The sequence below is a fragment of the Triticum dicoccoides genome, chromosome 5A (assembly GCF_002162155.2).
Source record: "Triticum dicoccoides isolate Atlit2015 ecotype Zavitan chromosome 5A, WEW_v2.0, whole genome shotgun sequence".
Taxonomy (NCBI): Eukaryota; Viridiplantae; Streptophyta; class Magnoliopsida; order Poales; family Poaceae; genus Triticum; species Triticum dicoccoides.
Genome location: NC_041388.1, coordinates 284,789,665 through 284,812,762, shown reverse-complemented (window position 1 = coordinate 284,812,762; position 23,098 = coordinate 284,789,665).

Below are 23,098 nucleotides of genomic sequence, written 5' to 3'. Positions count from 1 at the left end.
GAGGCAGCAGAGGCGGCAAGCCGTGCCCAGCGAGAGGAGCTCGTCGGCGAGAAAGAGCTTGCCGGGCATGACGTCGAGTCAAGCGAGCCCGCCGAGGATATGAGCGGCTCGCTGGAGATCAACTCCTCTTCCTCCTCATCTTCAGGCAGCTCGCTGCAAGCAGAGCCTCCATCCCCACTGAGAAGGTGTCTCCGCAAGGCCGGGGACGTAGCGGGGCGGCGGGCGAGTCAATAGTCGCCACGCCGCGCGACACGCTCCACCGCGGCAAGCACTGTTGCCGCGGGAGCACCTCACGCTGCTGCGGCAACTGGAGCGGGGTCCACCTGGACCACCGCTTCTGCTCCTGCCGCTTCTCACGCCGCGGCGGCAGCCGGAGCGGGGTCGTCTCAGACCACCGCCACTGTTCCCGCCAAGCGGCCAAGGGAAACTACTCCTCCGCCTCCTCGCACCGGACGTGAGCCGGACTTCGACTTCTCCGCGTTCAGCTCCGACGAGGAAGAAGAAGAGTAAGATTCTCTTGTTGTACTTGTAGTTCTTCAATTCTTGCTGTTTTGTCTTGTATCTCATTTGCTTTACTCTGAACTTATTCCTTTTTAGGACTCTGGCCCAGAGAGCAGCGAAGATAGCCAAGGTCCCGGTGATTGTCATCGAGGACGAACCCACCGCGACAGCAGGGGGTGCATCCGAGACAACCTTGCCGGACCCGGCAACTGTTCTCCACAGCAGCCCCCAGCGTAAGTATATGGTTCGCTTTACGCTGTTAGGCGCGCATGGATACTTTTTCTTTGCTGACATCTGACTGTTGGTTTGTGTAGGAGCAGAGCAGCCCCACCAGGAGCGCCCGGAGGCCGCCCCCGAAATGCCAAGGGAGAGTCCTCCGGCAAGGGAGAGTTCTCCGGCAAGGGACAGCACCAGCGTCCCCCCGGCGGCGGAGACTGCGACTGCCGAACCCAGTGTAGGTAATCTTCTCTTCAAAGCTTCCCTTGGGTTCTTCTTCTTTTTGGGTATTTGCTTGACTCTTCTCACTTTTCCGGCCATCAGACCCATCTGCTGTGGAGCCGATGGAGACCGAGGTTGCTGCCGACGACGCTGCTGCCACTGAAGAAGCAGCCGGCGCTGATGATCCCACCGGCGACGAGGCCGCCAAAGCTGTCGCCGCAGCAGCTGGCGAGGGGTCTGGCGATCGCACTGACGGCCCTGAGGCCGCAGGAGTGCCAGGCGCTACATCGACCGCCGACCCGTCCGCCGCTGCCGCAGCGCCAGGCTCCGAAGAGCCCCAGCCAGGCGTCTACTTGAAGGCCGGCGATGGCGTCTTCATCAACCTCCCCTGGGCGTCAAGCTCCAGGGCGCCGGTCGAGGGAGAGAGCTTTGATGGAGAGGTGCTCGCCTCCGCTGGGCTGATGCTAGTTGATGCGCCGAGCAGCAGCAGCGGCGAGCCTGAGGAGGAGTGGCTGCTGCGGAAGCTGTTGTCGCTCTACCGCGCGCAGCAAGCCAAGCTGGAATCCCACGAGGCGCTTGTCACGAAGGCGGGAGTGGACATCGAGAAGCGCATGGAGGAGCTCCGGGGTCTCAACCAGGAAGCTCTCCGGTCCCTGGCAGAGGAGCGGGAGCAACTCGCCGAAGAGCAGAAGGCCTTCTTCCTCGAGAAGGCCGAAGTTGAAGAGCAACAGCGGCTTGCCACTGAGAAGCTGTCTGCGCAGGAGGGCGAGCTGGTGCAGCGGAAAGTTAACCTCGACAGCCACGAGGAGGAGCTTGCCGCGCGTGAGCAAAAATTCGGCGGAGCCCTTAAGCAAGCAGAGGATGCTGCCGCAGTTGTCGAGGCCGCCAAGAAGGAGCTGGAGACGAAGGTGGCGCAGCTGGAGGCCGATCTCAAGGCGAGTGGTGAAGAGCTTGCCGCGCTCAAGCGTGAGCGGGAGAAGGACGCCCACAGCAACTCAGAGCTGCAGGTTCGTCTCGCAGAGAAGGGCAAAGAGCTTAGCACTGCCAAGGACTCCAAGCAGATCTTGAGTTGAAGCTGACCACTTTGACCAAGACGCTGGACGGCGCCAGGCAGCAGGAGGTGGCCTTGAAGGAGGAGGTCAAGGCCGACAAGGCGCTGCTGGCGAGTGCTGCCGCCGCCCAGAATGCTTTTAGGGAGAGTGTGGAGCACTTGACGGAGGGTTTCGTGAATGCTGCCGCAGATATCGACAGGGAGCTGGCGCAGCTGGGGGTGGAGGATCTCGGGTATCCCTCTGATGAGAACCTCCAACCCAGCGCCAAGATCACCTTGTTCTTCAAAGGTGTGGCGACGGCCCTCCAGCGGCTCCGGGAGAAGATCCCAAAGCAGCTAGCCGACGAGTCGTGCAAGATCTGCGCGGGAGCTCTCCAAAAGGTGTTGGTGAAGGTGGCCTTCCGCAACCCGGGCCTCAACCTCACCAACGTCCTCAAGACCCTGCTGTCGGATGCTGATCTGGAGGCGCTCAAGACCCTTGTCGCACCCATTGTGGACAAGGTGAGCGGGATCAAGAGGATTGAGGGCGATCGCGTAGACTAGGCCGCCCGTTTTCTTATTTTCTTGTCGCTACTGGTCATGTTATGAGAACAATCTGTTAGAGCTGCGACAAGCTACCTTGTAATATAACTATATTCCGGGTAATGATTGCAATGTTATTCCCTTTACTTGATTCCTCCCTTTGTATGTTTTTGCCCTATGCTTTTAGGGAACTTGCCGGTGCAGGCACCTTAGCCGCGAGCGCTGAGTGCGGGACGTCAGCAGCCTGCTGGCGGTGCCGCTACCGACAAGAAACCTTGTTGCAACTAGTCGCAGCTCACTTAAGTTGTTGAGCGGACTCGAAACAAAGTAAGGGCGCAACTAGCTACGAGTTGGTTCCTCCGCGCACAGGTTTTCCATACAAAGTGCGGTCGTTCAAGGGAGATAACTTAAAATTTTTTAAAAATCTGATTGCTCAAACTTTGGCAACTTAGCTTTTCTATTGTTTGCTTCCCGGTAAGGCGAAACTTTCTTGAACAACGCCTGGTCCATACCATTATCTTCTCCTTTCCCCCCAGCAAACTTGTGGGCGAGGGAACCTTCTTTTCCTTGAGAAAAAAGAAAGAGGAGAAAATAAAGATATGGAGCCTTACGGCTCATTATTGCTTACCGGGGAGTAGGTGTTGCACAAAGTGTCAGATCACATATGCAAAAAATAGAAAGCATGAAATTGACAAGATGTGCGGAGCATATGAGCTTTACTTATGCACAGGGTCTGCGCCCGGCTTTGTACAAAGGATTACATGCAACAGCGGCAAGACTTGTACAAAAGGTGGTTGCTGGAACAGGTTCCGGCAACCGCACCTTATGGGTAAAACTTACAAAGATGCTCAATGTTCCAGGAATTGCTCACCGGAAAGCTATCTTCGGTCTCAAGGCAGACAGCGCCAGGCCTAGTGACTCGTTTCACCCTGGTAAGGGCCTTCCCACTTCGGCGTCAACTTGTTGGAATTCTTGGCAGACTGAACACGCCGAAGAACAAGGTCACCTTCCTCGAGACTTCTGGCGTTAACTTTGCGGCTATGGTAGCGGCGCAAAGCTTGCTGGTAGCGAGCAGCTCGTACAGCAGCCTGAAGATGGTCTTCCTCAAGGAGTAGCGCATCATCTTGTCGCAGCTGCTCTTGCTCAAGCTCATCATAAGCGAGCACTCGAGGTGACCCGTATACGAGTTCCGTGGGGAGAACTGCCTCTGCTCCATAGACTAGAGCGAAAGGTGTCTGGCTAGTGGCTCGATTTGGCGTCGTCCTGATCGACCAAAGAACCACCGGCAGCTCCTCGATCCAGTTTCTTCCGCACTTGTGCAGCCTGTCGAAAGTCCTGGTCTTGAGCCCATGCAGCACTTCAGCATTTTCCCTCTCCGCTTGACCGTTGCTTCTCGGGTGAGCAACAGAAGCGAAGCAGACCTTGGCGCCAAGATCTTGGACGTACTGCATGAAGGTGCGGCTCGTGAATTGCGTACCGTTGTCGGTGATTATCCTGTTAGGGATCCCGAAGCGGCAAACAATCGACCTGAAGAACTTGACTGTTGACTGTGCTGTCACCTTCCTCACTGCTTCCACTTCCGGCCACTTTGTGAACTTGTCGATTGCAACGTACAAGTACTCAAAGCCCCCGACTGCTTGGGGAAAGGGGCCGAGGATGTCGAGCTCCCAGACCGAAAATGGCCAGGATAAAGGGATCGTCTGGAGAGCTTGAGCTGGTTGGTGTATCTGCTTGGAATGGAACTGGCACGCTTCACACTTGGTTACTTGTGCAGTTGCATCCTGGAGGGCTGTCGTCCAAAAGAAACCTTGCCGGAATGCTTTGCCGGCATGTGCTCTTGCGCCAATGTGGTGACCACATATGCCTCCATGTATCTCTGCCAACAGCTTTTGTCCGTCTTCCCGGTGAATACACTTCAATTTCACACCGTTGAGTCTTCTTCTATACAGTGTGTTGTCGACAAACTGGTACATACTTGACTTCCGGGCTACTCTTTCCGCTTCTTCTTGCTCTTCGGGAAGTTCTCCTGTCTGATGGAAACGGACAATCTGCTGTGTCCATGCTGGAGCTTGTGGCTCGACAACAAGGACTAAAGGCAAATCTGCTGCTGCGGGAACATCCGCTTCTACGGCGAGAACCTGCGGCTCTGCCGGAGCTTGACATTCCCCGGCAAGCTTGCCGGAGCAAAACTTGTCGGGAGCTTCTGCTTCAACGGAACAAACCCTAGGGCTTGCCGGAGCAGACTGCTCCTCAGCGCTCTTGGCGTTGATCTTGGGGACCTTCTTGGCGGCGGCTTCGGGAAGCTCTGCCGGAAAATAGTCACCAGAAATCAACTTCCTCTTCTTGCTCTGTCCAGTTGATGGCGTTACAACGGTTGAGTCAGCTTGAGCACAAAGATCCCTGGTTCCACAGGTAACTTAAGTGCGGCGCACTTTGATAGGCCATCGGCAATGGCGTTCTGGGCTCTTGGAACATGCTCCATCTGTAGGCCATCAAAGTGCTCTTCTAGCTTTCTCACTTCGTCGACGTAGGCTTCCATCAACGGACTCTGATAGCTCTTGTTCACTTGGCGAACGACAAGCTGCGAGTCACCCCTGACAATGAGCTTCTTGATCCCAAGGTCTGCCGAGATCCTGAGACCGGCAAGCAAGCCTTCATACTCTGCAGTATTGTTTGTTGCTTGCTCCTTGGGAAAGTGCATCTGGATTACGTACTTGAGGTGCTCTCCGGTGGGTGCGACAAGCAGCACGCCAGCGCCGGCGCCTTGCAGCGAAAAGGCACCATCAAAGTACATCAGCCACTCTTTGCTTGCTTCCTCGACGGGGATGCTCGTTTCTGGAATTTCTTCATCTGGTGTTGGCGTCCATTCTGCTATGAATTCTGCCAATGCTCTGCTTTGGATAGTTGAGGTACTCTCAAACTTGAGGCCAAAGCTTGACAGTTCCAGTGCCCACTCAACAATCTTGCCCGTCGCTTCTGGATTCTGTAGTATCCTCTTCAGCGGAAAACGAGTGACAACTGTGATCTCATGTGCTTGGAAGTAATGGCGCAGCTTTCTCGAGGCCATGAGAAGGCCGAAAAGAAATTTCTGCACACCACAGTACCTTGACCTAGCCCCCTGCAGAAGGGAACTGACAAAGTAAACTGGGCGCTGTACCATTCTCTTCTGTATCTCCTTGCGCGTCTGCGCAGATCCATCCTTGTCAGGACCAGAGCTTGCCGGGGAAGCCCCCTGCTTGTCGCTGGATGCGCCTGCTGTGGTTGCTGGCTCGTCGTCTGCCTCCCTCTCTGCTACTAACGCAGCACTAACCACTTGATTGGTTGCCGCTATATATAGCAGCAACTTCTCTTGTGGCTTAGGTGCGACAAGTGTTGGAGTGGAGGACAGGTATCTCTTCAAGTCTTGCAGCACAGCCTCCGCTTCCGGAGTCCATTTCATTGGACCTGCCTTTTTCAATATTTTGAAAAACGGCAGGGCGCGCTCAGCAGACCTAGAGATAAACCTGCTGAGAGCAGCCACGCAACCGGCAAGTCTTTGTACATCCTTGACGCGCTTTGGTGCTTCAATCTGCTCAATGGCCTTGATCTTGTCGGGATTGGCTTCGATTCCCCGCTGAGACACGAAGAACACGAGAAGCTTGCCGGAGGGGACTCCAAACACACACTTCTCGGGGTTGAGCTTGAGGCTGATCTTGCGCAGATTTGCAAAGGTCTCGTCTATATCTTGAATCAGAGTTGCCTTGTCCTTGCTCTTGACCACTATGTCATCCATGTAGGCTTCCACATTTCTGTGTATTTGTGGCTCAAGAGCGACATGTACTACCCTTGCAAATGTTGAACCAGCATTTTTTAAACCGAAAGGCATCCGTATGAAACAGTACGTGCCACATGGAGTGATGAATGCGGTCTTCTCCTCATCCTCTTCTGCCATGAAGATCTGATGGTATCCTGAGTATGCGTCAAGAAATGAAAGCAAGTCACATCTGGCCGTGGAGTCAACAATCTGGTCAATGCACGGCAAAGGAAATGGGTCTTTGGGACAAGCTTTGTTAACATCGGTAAAGTCGATACAAAGTCTCCATTTCCCGTTCGCCTTGCGCACGACTATAGGATTGGCCAACCACGTAGGATGGACCACTCCTCTGACAAGGCCTGCTGCTTCCAACTTCTTGATCTCTTTTGCGATGAATTCTTGGCGCTTCACTGCTTGCTTCCTGACCTTCTGCTTGACGGGCCGCGCATGAGGACAAACGGCAAGATGGTGCTCAATTACTTTCCTGGGTACACCGGGGATGTCAGACGGTTGCCACGCAAACACGTCGACGTTCGCCCGCAGGAAAGCAATGAGCGCGCTTTCCTATTTAGGGTCGAGAGTGGCACTGATGGTGAAGGTTCCACCAGTGCCGTCCTCCTTGGCGGACACCTTCTTGGTCTCTGGCGGAGCTGCCATTGTCTTCTTACACTTGCCGGTGGAGCTCGATGGTGCGTCCTCGACGGCAGCGCAGCACTCCGAAGAGGTGCGCTTGCCGGAGTGGGCATCAGAACTCTTGCCGGACTTGGTCTTCTTCTTCCCCCCGGGAGCTTCAATGGCAGGTGACTTGCGATCTGTTGCGGCTGCCACTTCCCGGTAGATCTTGTCGGCGCAGATAAGAGCATCCTTCTTGTCGCCAGGGACAGAGATGACGCTTATCGGGCCTGGCATCTTCAGCATGTTGTATGCGTAGTGAGAGGCTGCCATGAACTTGGCGAGTGCTAGACGGCCGAGTATCCCATTGTAAGGCAATGGAAAATCGGCAACGTCAAAAGTGACCATCTCAGTCCTGAAGTTCACCTCGCTGCCAAATGTTACTGGCAACGTGACCTTCCCCTTCAGCTTGCTCCTTCCCGGGTTGATTCCTTGGAATGTGCCGGTCTCTTCAAGCTCGCTGTCAGGGATCTGGAGTTTCTGGAGTACAGCGGAGGAGATCAGGTTCAAGCTGGCCCCGCCATCAACTAGCATCTTAGTGACCTTGAGGTTGCGGATAGTTGGTGAGACCAACATCGGCAAGCACCCGACCGCAGTTGTGCGATCAGGGTGGTCCTCAATATCAAAGATGATAGGCGTGCTGGACCATTTCAGAAGCTTGCGTGACTCGACAGGTGGTTCCGCCGCACTGACTTCCCGCACCCACTGCTTGAGTTGGCGGTGCGAAGTATGCAGAGAAGCACCACCGTCAACACACAAAACCTCTGTGGCTTTCTGGAACTCCTGCTCACTGGTCTCGACACCATCCATGTCTTCGTCGTCGTCGTCATCTTCATCCTTGTCGCGGCCGCGGGGAGGTCTGTCTCCTTGCCGCTGCTTGGCCTTGCCACGGCGTCCTCCCTGGCCGGCGCGCTTCTTGCCGGATTCTCCAGCGCCTCCTTGGGCCCTCTCCTTGTCGCGTCGCTCGTATTCAGCCTTTTGCTGCTGGACAAGCTGCTCGACCTTCTTGCAGCTCTGGAGGTCATGGCCCTTGGTGCGGTGGATCTTGCAGTACTGCTTGTCGGTGCCGTCCTGCTTGTCGGCGACCGCCACAGTCTGGCAGTTGGTGCATGCGGCAATCTCCTTGCCGGAGCTACCAGCTTTGGCTTTCTTGGCGCCACCTTCGTTGCCGGACTGCTCAATGACTAGCACATCTTTGCCTTTCTTCTTCCTGTTGTTCCGCCGCCGGTTTTTCTTTGCCGGGGCAGCATCCTCGCTGTCAGATCCTCCTGCTCCTGTATTCTCTCCGGGGAGTTTCCTCCCTTCCTCAGCACGTGCACACTTGTCGGCCAGGGCATACAGCTCACTGACATCCCTGATCTTGCACATCGCCATCTCCTCCCGCATCCTGCGGTTACGCACGTTCTGATGGAACGCGCTGATGACCACGACAGGGTGGACATCTGGGATGTTGTGCTGTACATGGCTGAATCTCTGAATGTACTTGCGCAGGGGCTCTCCTTCCTTCTGGGCGAGTAGATGAAGGTCACTCTCTTGGCCATGAGGTTTGTGGCCGCCTGTAAAGGCGCCGACAAACTGATGGCATAGGTCTGCCCAGGAGGATATGGAGTTGTCCGGCAAGTGCATGAGCCAAGACCTGACGTTGGGCTTGAGCACCACGGGAAGTAGTTGGCAAGGATCTTGTCGTCCCGCCCCCTGGCAGCCTGCACCGCGATGGTGTAGATGCTGAGGAACTCCGACGGATGCGACTTGCCGTCGTACTTCTCTGGTACGTCTGGTTTGAAATTCTTCGTGCTGGGCCACTGGACTTGCCGCAGCTCACGAGTAAACGCAGGGCAACCTACCGCGTACGGCAAGTCGCCTGGTTCCCCTGGTGCATGCATGTCGACAGAGGGCCCAGCGCGCTGGTCCGATTGACGTCGCGCTTCTCTTTGGCGCTCGATGCGAGTACGAGCGTCTTCTTGCTGTCGTTCGTGAAGAACTTGGCGCTGATCGCGACGAGCTCGTGGATCTGATGACGCGGTGGAGTCGCTGTCGAGGTGGATCCGACGAGTTGGCGGTCTTGGCCTTCGGGGCGGAGAGTGCACAGTGGTTGCACCCCCACCGGTCTTGTCTCCACCGGCTCGTGCCTGGCTGACTTGCCGCAGCTGCGACGTGCTCTGGTGCCGTTGAGTATCGCCGTTGGCGAAGCCGATAAGACTCTGAATGGTGGCCATCCAGTCGTTGATCTTGCCTACCGTTGGAGGGTAGTCCAGGAGCAGTTGAGCTCGCGCCAAAGCTTCTGCTGTAGTGGCAGGTGGCGGTGGCGAACGGTGCGAGGAGCGGGATATGCCCGGACTTCTAACTATGTTAGAAGGAGCAGTATCCCGTCCAGGCGGCCGTGCCTCGCTCGCGCCAGCATGTTGGCGTGCATGCTGGTCTTGGGCACTCCGAGATCCACCAGCTCGATCTTGGTCCAGCAAACGCATGGCACCGTGAGTACCATGACGCTGCCGGTCCCGCGCCTCCTGAGATGGGTGCGGTGCATGTACGGACGCCGAGGTCTTGGAGTGCGCCCGGTCGTTGTGGGAGCCGGCTACGCCGCCGATGGGCAGCGCAGCCTTGTCCTTGGACCTGGCAGCACCATGAGCTCCCTCGTCGACGCCCGTTCTTCCGCCGGCATTTGCCCCTTCAGCCGTTTGCTCCGGCGGTGGTGGGTTCGGCACGGACGGAGCAGCCGCCTCCGAAGCCTTCTTCTTCGGCGGCATGTCGATGAAGATGATGAAGATCTAGCTCGTGTGAACGCCGGATCTGGTTCACACAACCTCGACCCCCCTACCTGGCGCGCCAAAGGTGTCGGGGGACTAATCCACGAGCACCTATGGGACCGGCGGACCGAGTCCCTTTCGGTTCGGCGGGGGCGAGGGTCGCACGAAGAGCAGATCGAGGCGAAGCACACGAGCAGTTTACCCAGGTTCGGGCCGCACGAATGCGTAAAACCCTACTCCTCGTTTGTGGTTTGTATTGAGTTCTTTCTCAGGAGCGCGGAGTGCTACAGTACACCCCAGCAGCTAACGAGACCGAGCGTGAGTGTTCTCTTCCTCCCCCTCCCCCCCTCTACGTTGCGCATGGGCCTCCTTTTATATGCTCAAGGGGTCACCGACAGGTGGCAACGTAGACAAGGGCAAAAATGGAAAGGTGTTGCGGTTGGTACAGCTACCTGCTACAGTGTATCATACCTAACCCTGACGGTAGGGGACCAGGGCATTAAATGCCCGTCTGCGTCGCCTAAATAGTGCAAAAGGGACCGTCAGGGATGCCACCGCTCGCCACGATGGCAATCTTGCCAGTGCCGCTTGCCACCGCGCACCGCTGGCTGCACAGCCTCCCGCCATGTACACCTGGAAGGGTCCCAGAGCGACACGTTGGTGGATGTGCTGGAGCGCGGGCACAGAGTGGTGGCTTGCCGCGGCAAGCGCCTTGCCGCGGTCGTTGTCTTGCCGCGTCCGGGAGCTTGTCGCTCACCGGGCCTTGCCGGGACGCGTGGCGCGTCGCGGCAAGTTCCTTGAGATGCCTCGGTTGGCCTTCTCGGCAAGCTCCTCTTGCCGGGGTCTTGTCTCCTTGGCTTGGATACGTTGTCCTTGAATGGCTCCAAAGGAACCACGGAGGACCTTGGTGGTCACCCGGCAAGCCTTGCCGCGGGATGCTGCGACTGCCTGTGCACAAGTTCGGGATACTAGGGTACCCCTACTCTAGTACACCGACAAGCACTCCTCCGAGTCCTCCGAGTCCTTCGATTAGGTGTATTGTGACGCTATACTCATATAAACCATACATGGTGGTGAAAGCTGTTTTGGGTATATCATGTTCACGAATCTTCAGCTAGTGATACCCTGATTGAAGATCAATCTTGGAAAATACTTTGGCTCCGACTAGCTGATCAAATAAATCATTAATCATCGGTAGAGGGTACTTATTCTTGATGGTCACGTCGTTCAATGAACGATAATCTACAACCATTCTCAGGGTTCCATCCTTCTTCCCTACCAAAAGAACTGGGGCTCCCCAAGGTGACGGACTTGTGCGAATATATCCTTTCTCCAATAATTCCTTGATCTGGTGCTTGATCTCTTCCAAATCATTCGGGGGCATCCGATAAGGTCTCTTGGATATTGGGGCTGTGCCAGGTAATAACTTGATCAAAAATTATATTTCTCCATCCGGTGGCATTCCTGGTAATTCCTCCAAAAATACATCTGGAAAATCTTGTACTACATGCACTTCCTCCTGAACCACTCCTGTGAGGGAATTCACCTGCTTCTTTATCGGTGTGCGTCTGGATACATACTTGATCCTCTTCTGCTCCGGGGTGGTGAGCAAAATCGTCTTGCGGGCATAGTCAATGTTCCCTTCAAACTTCGTCAACCAGTCCATGCCTAGGATCACGTACAATCCCTGGGATTCTAAGACTATGAGGTCTACGGGACAATCATGATTTCCGATGCTGACGGTTGAATGACAGCCTAAGCCCGCCATCATCTCTCCTCCTGGGGAAGTGACTTGGAGCGGGGTTCTAAGGGTCCTAGTGGACAACCCATACTTTTCCACAACTACCCTTGATATGAATGAATGCGTTGCACCAGAATCAAAGAGTACCAATACTGGACATGAATTTAATAAAATCTTACCAGCCACCATGTCTGGCTGATCATAGACGTCCTCCACGTTAATGTGATTCACCTGAGCACGTGGAAAAGGGTTGGGCTTCTTTGCTGAGCTTCCATTTCCGTTCCGTTTCCATTCCTCTGCTTGGCCTCTGGACAATCGGTGGCATAGTGTCCTGTCTTCTGGCACTTGAAACAGGTGATATGACTCAGATCCTTCTGAGTCGGAGCAGGACGGTGCTGGTTGCCATTGCTTCCATTGCCTGACTTGGAGTTGTTGTCGTGGTTGCGATTGTTCCCCATTTCCTCCATGGTTATGTCCTTCATCATTATGTCCTCCATGGTTGTGATGGGTATGTCCTCCCGAGTATGGGGCATAGCGGGGCTTCTGCTGAGCTCCGGAGTTGTACTTTCCCTGGCCATATTTCCGCTTGCGGCTTTCAATATGCTGCTGCTTGCCTTCAAGTATAGTGGCCTTGTCTACCAGCTCCTGGTAGTTGTTGAAGGTAGCCACCATTAGCTGCATTCCCAGCTCATCATTGAGTCCCTCAAGAAACTTCTCCGATTTTGCGGCATCTGTAGCCACATCATCTGGGGCATAGCGAGATAATTTGTTGAACTCATCCACATACTGCCCCATAGTACGGTTCCCCTAGCGTAAGTTGTGGAACTCACGCTTCTTCAGACTCATGGCTCCAGCTGAGACATGAGCGGTGCGGAAGGCCCGCTGGAACTGATCCCATGTCATGGTGGCGACCGGATAAGTGGCGGTGTAGTTCTCCCACCAAGAGGCTGCAGGTCCATTCAGTTGATGTGCGGCAAAACGCACCTTCTCAGCATATGTGCATCCAACAGTTGTTAGATCCCTTCCGATCTTGCGGAGCCAATCATTGGCTACAATCGGCTCGGTGCTACTAGAGAACACCGGCGGATTCAGCCTTAGGAACCGGGTCAGTTTATCGACAGGGGGTGGTGGCCGTGGATTGTTGTTGTTGTTGTTTCCTTGGCTTTGGATGAGCATTTGCATTAAGGCATTCTGCTGTTGGATCAGCTGGGTGAGCTCCGGCGGGAAAGTGAAACCGGGGTCACGTCTCGGAGGCATCTGGTGTTATGGAGTGGATGAGAAATTAGAATAGACCAAGGGTCTAATGAGAAAATAGCACTACCCAAATGAAGGCACAAACATAATCACACCAATCATTTATTCATTCATCTCAAACAAGCATCAATCTCGGGTTACAAAATCTCATGACTAATCGAAAATAACGGCCTAACTGATCGATGAAAATAAAATAACATGGCGGTCGACTAAATGTCTTCATCAATTATCCTTGCATCCTCTGGTGCGTCGTCCTCTGGTGCGACGCCTCCTCTTGCGGCTTCCTTTGGTGGAGCTCTCTTCATAATCCTGGTCATTGCTCACGAGAGGTCCATCATCTCCACTCGGGAAAAGGTCTTCTCCCAGATCCATCTTCTCCTCCAGTGTGGCAATATATTTCTTCCGGTCCTCGAGTCTATCCATAAAATCCTTGACTTCATCCTCATGCTCATAGTGGGCTTCACGTGCTGCATCCTCCAGTTCAATTTCACGAAGATCCAACTTTTGGACCGTCTTCAAGCTCCTGCGCATCTGAATCACTAGAGCCCTGATGTGAGCCTCCAAGTCTTGGACATATGAGTGAACGGAGTCGTCATGTATGGTGCGGATGATCTCTCCATCTGCAGTCCTGCGAGAAATCATGGTGTGGCCTGATCCAACAAGCTGAGTCCTGTATTCCTCCTGGATGCGTCCAAGTGCACTATGAATTGCTATGTCTCTCCCGAGGATCCAAGTGGGCAGCGAGAGACTTCCGAAAGTCCTCCCTGGTATGTGCACCTTAATCCTATAACGACGGTCTTCTGGAAATGCCATGATAGGGGTCCCGGTGATAGACGGCAGAGCAATCTTCAATTCCTTGGTGATCTGGACCAGCCTCTTGCCTAAAAGCATTGTCTCATCTGGTTGGCAAAACTCCGGGAGCAGAACTGGGATGAACTTGACGGCCATCTAGAATGTTGAAATCGGAGTGAAGTCAGAAATGAACAGGGGAGTATTACGGAATGATAAGGACATAAAATAAAATAGTTTCTTCCTATGGCTTTCCGATCCTAGGGGTTACGTCCTACGGTCAGCATGTGCTCTGAATACCATCTCTGTAACGACCCGACCCAAAATCGGTCAAGTCTCTGTGTAGCTGTACCATCCCAAGATCATGCTGGCACACACAGTACATTGATGAAAAGATTCAAAGTTCAATCACACCTGAATTTATTACACGATTCTCATATCGAGTCTTTATTACATCATAATAAATTCGGCCAAAGGCCAACCCATGAGAAATAAACTAAATAAAGTTGCGGAAGCGTAGACGAATAGCGAGTCCATCCGACTCCATAGGGCAATCGCCAAGCGTAGATCGTAGCCTCACTCCTGGTCGGAAAACTCCTATGCAATATGAGACATTGCAGCCGTGTAGGTCAGCATTTAGAATATGCCGGCAAGTCATAGAGAGAACAACAATAATAATGCTAACACTATATGCAATTTGGCTGTGGGGCTCTAAGTTTTATGTTTTTGCGAAAAAGCCAGTTTTTCCCTACAACAAAGGACTTGCTTACAATTACTACAAAATGTGGGTAGTTATTGAGATGGTTCCGCCAACCAATGTCTCATTCCCAATTATTAATTAACCCCTCAATTACTTTATTTTGTTCGGTGTTGAGATTTCCGAAATACTCCAGTTTCCAGAGGCTCATTTGTCCGTAACCGGGGACACGGCTAATCGATTAGGTTGTTACTCTGTAGAGTCTTGTGCACTTTACCCGCAAGAATTGTTCCCAACTTTATGTCCTCGCACTGCCTGGTGTTTGAAGACGGGATGAACGAAGCAGGGTCTTCCGTAGAGTTTCTCTGAGCACTGCCGGTACCCATCCATGTCCTACCGTTCTTCTACATCTGCTGGCACCGTCCGTCCAGAGTCACACCTAAGGTCAACCCAGCCAGAGCCCATAATGGCTTGCGGCTGCACTGGTAAGCTTCCGATCAAGGGGTATCCATCCGTCTCTTCGTGGCTGGGTGAAGCTTTCCGCAAGGTGTCATGGCGCTTCTCCATGCATCCCGGCCATCCGCTGGTTCCTCCAGGGTGCCCGTCAACCGTCCTCCACCCAGTAGTGAATTTGAAGTCCATCTTGAGCTTGAAGTCATGGGGTTGTCATCATCTTGACTCTCACATCTCCCTTATGAATCTCTCAACCAATCCCGTCTACGAGCATAGCAAGATAAACTACATTGTCCCGGGCAATAGTAGCAAGGGGAAATTGGGTTCATCCTACCTCATGATACTACTCAAGACATAACTTAAAATTCTCCTACTGCATGCATGGTGGGGAGGAATAATTCTAATGCAACAAAATCATAGGTATTGTAAAACATGATCAAATGACTTGCCTGGCTGACGTTCTTCAAACGCTAGTGACTCAAGATAGCAAGCTTCGCACTCCGGAAGTTCTATCGAGTCAAACAATAGCACAAATAAGTATTCCACTAAATAACATAACAGCAAGCTAAAGGAAAACACACAAGCACTCAAACCAAAACCAAAGAAAACTCGAGGACAACAAAATCAAGGTTTTCATCACTTCAAGCAATAACAAGGAAATAGTTTTATCCCACTAACACTTTTCGTAACAGAACCAAAACAAGGGTTTTGCTAACTAACATAAAGGAAAATAGCATAAAAACTAGGTGCAAAAAGAATCACATCAAAATCTATTATAGTACTCCTGTTATGCCTAAAACAAAACTAATAAAGAAAATAAAATAGAACTTTTTTACTTTGCTGTAAATAAATGTTCATCCTCTTAACTACAGAAACTAATCTAAAATAAATTATAACAGGGGTAAATTAAAATTCTATAATAACTATAACAGCAGGGAGCAGCAGCAAGCTAAATAAAACTAGAAAAGCTTGATTTCGACTAAAACTAATTTTAATACAATCTACAAATACCCCCAACAAGTTCCTACTGCTAGGCTAGGTCAAAACTAAGCAGTGGCAAAAAGAATCACCTAAAAATAATAATCCCAGCTCAATTTATAGCAAAAATACTAATCTGACTAAAACTAATATAAAACTATTTTTTTATAAACTTAAACATGGCCGAATCTATTTTCTACAGAAACTATAGGAAATTTGTAAACTAACAAAAAAGGAATCAACTAAAAATAACAACGAACCTAAAAGATACAGATTTTACAAGAACGGAACTATTCTGTTTTAAAAACAGAAACAAAGAATAAAACTAAAACAACTAGGGCGCTAATGGGCCGAAACAGTGAGCGCTCTAAAACTATCTAACGCGCGAGCGATTAATAGATCACTGCATCCATGGTCTAACAGAAATAAACCGATCGGTTTGGTCAAAACGATGCGCAACATTGGGGGAAGCTCAAAGGTGGAAGAGGGAGTCGTGCTGTTGCTCACCGGCGGCGGAGGCGGCGATGAACTGAGGCGGCTGCAGCGAGATCCAAAGGAGGAGGGCGTGAGCTGTGGTGGGTTTTGGGCTAGAGTTTTAGGGGGATCGGGGGAGGAGAGCCAGGGCTATTTATAGGGCACCTTCATGGAGCAGGGGGCAACTCGGGATCGTGTTCCCGTGGAATTCGGACGCGGCGGCGGCGTCGAACGCGCTCTGGCGCAGCATAGGGCGGGCGAGGGGAAAGAGATGAGGTGGGGCCGGCGCATCGGTGAGAGAGGGAGGAGGGTTCGGTCGGGTGCTGAGGCAGGCCGGCTCGGTCGTTGGTGGGCTGCGGCTCGGGTGTCGGCTGGGCCGGTTGGCCTGGCTCGCGCCTGGGTCTTTGGTTTATTTATTTTTTGAATAAAGGCAAAGAGAAAAAGCTAAACTAAGAGAAAACTATAATATTTTTATATAAGACATATATATATATATATCAAAATTCCCAGGGGAATTAATCCTACAACGTGGACATTTTTCCATAGGCAAAACGCAAATTAAAAAACATTTTTTGCAAACTCCAAATAAAATTCAAATTTGAATTCAAACTTTTTGGCATTTATTTCTTCTGACATTTTTGGAGCTCCTCTCATACTTTTGCTCAAGTATTTTGTCAAGCATTTATTTTTGAAATAAATTTCAATTGCCAAGTTGAATCCAATTGAAACAAAACTCAAAAGCCTCTGAAAGTTCCAAATGCCACACAATTCAAACAAAATGCATAGATGCTTAGCTAATAATTGTAAAACATTCCAAATTGAAAATTTGGGATGTTACACATATTCAAGTCTCCAGCATATTCTTCAGGCGATTAAGTTCGTCTGGAGACCTGACCCTGCATAAGAGATTAGTTCTTTTTCTTCACCACCCACATCTGAAGGGGTGGTAAAGAGTTCATCATTCTGCGAGCTCCATAAGAGAAAGGTGGCATAGATGCCAATCCACTTCATTTCACATAAGAGGGGTTAGGGTAAGCATATGAGTAAGTAGAGAAATTCTTTGAGGATTTATGAACATAATGATTTGAAGAATAATGCACATATCCATAACCCTTAGCCTTTCCCTGCGAAACAGAGGTGTTAGCACGATGATGTTCATATGAGGAATTTGATCCTTTTGAGAAATTTGATCCATGTGAGGAGTTTGGTCCATATGAGGACGTGGATCCATAGCCTTGCATGATTCCTTGAAATCCTCAAACCAGGGATCATGACGAGTTTGATGACCTTCATAGACCTCAGAGAGTCGGTCCCAGATGAGCTTCGCATGGCTGAGATGCATAATGTTCCTGAACTGATTTTGGGACAAACAGGAGCAGATGATGTCCTTCGCCATGAGGTTAAGTAGAGTGTACTTGCGAATATCATCAACCTCTGCCATCTTGCATAGATCCGTAAGACCAATCTCAGTGACGGTCAACAGTTCGTTGTTCATCGCCATGAGGCGCTTCTTCATCATGGCCTTCCACTTAGGATAATCATAACCGTCAAAGATGGGGCATGTCACTGTCTTCATTCCTGCAGTCGACATAACTAAAACTCCAGGCAGTTAAACCAAAGTCACACAGAACAAGGGAGTAGCTCTCTCTAATACCAATTGAAAGTGCGTTATATCGACTAGAGAGGGGTGAATAGGCGATTTTTACAAATTCGTCACTGAGGAATTTTAGGGTGAGGAAATTCCTAATCAATGAACTACTCAGCAGCACAATAAGTACTCAGATGCAAGCATAACAGAGTAGTAGTATAGTCATCATGATGAAATGAAAACAAGCACAGAGTACAAGTAGCGTAAACACAGCATAAGTAGGCTGAAGAAAACTGATTGAAGAAATAGGATAGAGGAAATTGAGAAAGTCTTCAGTCAAAGTCTTCAAATAGTAATGATCAAGTACAACAGTATCTGAATGAAAGAGTTAAGGAAATAGAACCAGTAGCTCGGTGAAGACGATGATTTGGTAGACCAGTTCCAATTGTTGTGACAGTTGTACGTCTAGTTGGAGCGGCTAGGTATTTAAACCTGAGGACACATAGTCCTCCCCGTATTTTCCTTAAGCTAAGGTCACACAGACCTCGCCCAATCACTCATGGTAAGTCTTCAGGTGACTTCCAAACCTTCACATACTCAGTCACTCGATGATCCACAATTTCCTCCTGGATGCTCTAGACCATGACGCCTAAACGTTTGGAGGATGCATAGTCCTCAAAGGTAACAAGTGTCGATTACACATAGGAACAATTTCTCCAGTGATGCTCAATCACTTTGGGTTTGTAGGTGTTTGGTTTGGGTTTTGGGTTTTTCCTCACTTGATGATTTTCTCTCAAAGTCCTTGGAGGATGGGGTGCTCTCAATGACAAGTGTCAGTTTCTCGCGGAGCAGCCAACCAGCTAGTGGTTGTAGGTGGGGCTATTTATAGCCTAGGGAGCAGCCCGACATGATAAGACATAAATGCCCTTCAATACTATGACCGTTAGGTGGGTAGATATTTTGGGACAGCTAGCGCATAGCACAGCAACGGTTAGAAATTTGACTATCAAATTCCTCAGGGCTATCATGGTCCTCACATGTAGGCAATCCGCACTGGCGAATTCCTAACTCCTCAGACAAAAAAAATTCTTTAGAGACCATAAGATCTTCGTCTCTGTCACTGAAGAAACTTACTGAACTGTATGAGATTTCCAATGGCTTCACTCGAAAGGATTGGTAGGTGTAGGATTTTGAGATGAGCATCACTTTGGAAAGTTTTCCTTAGTTTTACCTCGACCCCCTTTAACAGTACGGGGTTTCCTATGACTCAAGAAAGAGAAAAACGAAACTATGAAAATAGAAGTCTTCAAGCTTCTTATTCCTCGCATGAATATCAAGTCTTCAGGATCACACCAATTTCTTCACTTTCAAAGTCTTCAGAAAGCCAAAGTCTTCAGTTAAAGACATTCATTTTAGGGGTCGACTTTCTGTGTAAATATCAAACTCCTCATAGACTTATAGACCTGTGTACACTCACAAACGCATTAGTCCCTTAACCTATAAGTCTTCAATACACAAAAATCACTAAGGGGCACTAGATGCACTTACAGGAATGACCCGGAGCCGGGGAAGACGCAAGAGTGGATGCCCACGTGGAGGGGAGTACGAAGGTTGACTGGTTCGGCCGCGGTTTGAGGTTGCCACCGCCGTATAATAACAGGGGGTGTGGGTGAGTAGAGGGGAGGCCTAACCAGTGGTGGGAGTAGGGTGGGGGTAAGGCCTATGCGGCAGCACAACCGGCCACTGAAGGCAGGAGCAGGCGGTCCCGCCGGCGCTGGTTTGGGCGGCTGGTGCAAGAAGATCAGAGATTGAAGAAGCAAGAAGACCGTTTGATTAAAATCTAGTGGTCACTGTTGCTAGAATTGTTTGTTGACTAAGTTGACAAAGCCCTGCTGAAAGCACAAGTGCTCCCTAGGTGGTTTTGATAATTGATGATAACATATCTCTTGTTGGACTAACATTTCGATCTAGCATGTTTCAGATAAGTTCAACAATGGAGTGGCATGGACTAAAGGTTGTGGGAACTCCTTCAAGATGCTAAGGACAAAGGATTGGCTAAAGCTTCAAGCTCAAGACTCCTCATTTTACATTTTAGTGATCCAAGATCACATTGAGTCTTTAGGAAAAGCCAATACTATCAAGGAGGGATGAGGTGTTGCTTAATGAGCCTCTTGCTTCATGTGCTTAGTGATATGCTCCAAAACCCTCAGCTACTTTCCCACTTCCACTTATGACCTAAACCCTAAGCCAAACTCGGTCCTACCGATTCCTCCTATCCGGCGCCACCAAGTTTCACTTGTCATAAGCCACTGCCAAACCCTAATCAGTTCGGTCTCACCGATGAGATCTCGGTCTCACCGAGATGGGCTTGCAAACTCTCTGTTACCCATTGCAATATTCTCGGTCCCACCGAGATATGCAATCGGTTCCACCGAGTTTGCTTGGCCAAATCTCAGTTTCACTTATTACCCAAATCGGTCCCACCGAGTTTGAGTAATCGGTCAAACCGAGTTTTGGATTTACCCTAACCCTAGCACATCGGTCCCACCGAGTTGATCCAGTCAGTCCCACCGAAATCTCTAAGGGTCACTAGGTTTACCTTTTCGGTCCGACCGAGTTTGTGATTCGGTCCCACCGGGATTGGAAAACTGTGTAACAGTTGGATTTTGTGTGGAGGCTATATATACCCCTCCACCCCCTCTTCATTCGACGAGAGAGCCATCAGAACACATACACCATTCCAACTCATATGTTCTGAGAGAGAACCACCTACTCATGTGTTGAGACCAAGAAATTCCATTCCTACCATATGAATCTTGATCTCTAGCCTCTCCAAGTTGCTTTCCACTCAAATCTTCTTTCCACAAAATCCAAATCCTATGAGAGAGAGTTGAGTGTTGGGGAGACTATCATTTGAAGCACAAGAGCAAGGAGTTCATTACCTACACACCATTTGTTACTTCTTGGAGAGTGGTGTCTCCTAGATTGGCTAGGTGTCACTTGGGAGCCTCCGACAAGATTGTGGAGTTGAACCAAGGAGTTTGTAAGGGCAAGGAGATCGCCTACTTCGTGAAGATCTACCGCTAGTGAGGCAAGTCCTGTGTGGGCGATGGCCATGGTGGGATAGACAAGGTTGCTTCTTTGTGGACCCTTTGTGGGTGGTTGCTTCTTCATGGACCCTTCGTGGGTGGAGCCCTGTGTGGACTCGCGCAACCGTTACCCTTCGTGGGTGGAGCCCTGTGTGGACTCGCGCAACCGTTACCCTTTGTGGGTTGAAGTCTCCATCAATGTGGATGTAGGATAGCACCACCTATCCGAACCACGGGAAAAACATCCGTGTCTCCCATTGTGTTTGATCTCTCCAAACCCTTCCCTTTACATCCTTGCAAGTTGCATGCTTTACATTCCGCTGCTCATATACTCTTTGCATGCCTGCTTGATATGTATTGCGTGTGTTGAAATTGTGCCTAAACTCCACTTAAACCAAAAAAGCTTAAAATTGCAACTTTAGTATTAAGTGTCTAATCACCCCCCTCTAGACACATCTACTTCTAGATCCTACACCTGCCTATATGCATCAACTTAGTAGGCCCATAGGTCAGCCTACGAACCTGTGCGCCCTAGATTTTAGTGGGAGGAATCATTTTTTCGCGTAATAAGGAGGCAGTTGCTTGCGTGCGGCCATGGACCATGGGGGTCCCTATTTTGATCTCTTATATGCATGATTAATTATAGCCTCGTATTTCTTCTTCGAATCTTTGGTTTAGTTAGGCCAACTAGATCGATTTTTCTTGCCATGGGAAGAGGTCCTTTGTGATGGGTTTGATCTTACGGTGCTTGATCCCAATGACAGAAGGGGAACCGACACGTATGTACCGTTGCTATTAAGGGTAACAGGATGGGGTCTATTTCTACATAAATAGATCTTGTCTACATCATGTCATCATTCTTATTGCATTACTCTGTTTCTCCATGAACTTAATACACTAGATGCATGCTGGATAGTGGTCGATGTGTGCAGTAATAGTAGTAGATGTAGGCAGGAGTTGGTCTACTAATCTTGGACATGATTCCTATATAATAATCATTGCCTGGATATCAACATGATTATTTTAAGTTCTATCAATTGCTCAACCGTAATTTGTTTACCCACCGAACGCTATTTTTCTCGAGAGAAGCCACTAGTGAAATCTTCGGCCCCCGGGTCTCTTCTTTATTATATTTGCCTTCACGATCTATTTTTATTTGCTTTTATTTCCAGATCTATTAAACCAAAAATACAAAAATACCTTGCTGCAACTTTAATTTATTTATTTTATCTCGTGTTCCCGCGAGATCTATTTATCCAATCTACTACAATTTTACCTATCTTTCTACCCGTGAGGGATTGACAACCCATCTCTTACGTTGGGTTGCAAGTATTTGTTCTTTGTGTGCAGGAGTTGTTTATGTGGTGTTGTGTGGTTCTCCTACTGATTCGATAACCTTGGTCTCATCACTCAGGGATATACCTGCCGTGGCTGTGATGCATCATCCCTTCGTCTTTGGGGAAATATCGACGTAGTTCAAGCCGCATCAAAAGGAATTTCTGGCACTGTTGCCGGGGAGACATCACCAACATCTACTAGGTTCCTAATCACAAATCTCATCTCCTTGCAATTTACATTATTTGCCATTTGCCTCTCGTTTTCCTCTCCCCCACTTCACAAAAAAATTCCGTTTTATTCGCCCTCTTTTTCGTTCGTCGTTTTCTCGTCAGATCTCTTTTGAGTGCAATCTTGTCTGCGTAGTCATGATGCCTCACAGAAAATATTATGATGTTCCTTACCCCAATATTTTTCTTGAAATTGAGAAAAGTACTAAGGAATATAAGACTACACAATTTGAGCATAATAAGTATTTTACCGAAGAACTTAAAGAGCACTCCATTGTGCTAAATGCTATGACAAAACAACTTGACGATATTAGTACAGAAGTTTTTAATCTCCAATCTAAGTACGCTTTTGCTGAAAGTTTGCTAGACAAAATATCTGATGCACAAGCTACCCTAGTAAATCAAATGGCCGCTAAACCAATCTCATTAGAAGGTAAAAGTGATGAAGGTCTTAAAATGATTGGTGTTTCTTCTATTGATTCTTTGTTTAGTAAAATTAAGATTGATAATAAAGGTACTGAAGAAGAGTCAACTTTAGCTAGAAGGCGTCCCGATAATTCGGAGGGTGAATATCTTGTTGAGAAAATTGATAAAAGTGGGTTTGAAGAGGTCAAAACTTTAACTAGTGATGTGCCCACTCTTTTGGATTACAAAGACTTTAATTATTATAGTTAATCTTTGATTGATTGTATTTCTTTGTTGTAATCCATGATAAATTCACCCCATGCTTATGAACAAAATAAAGC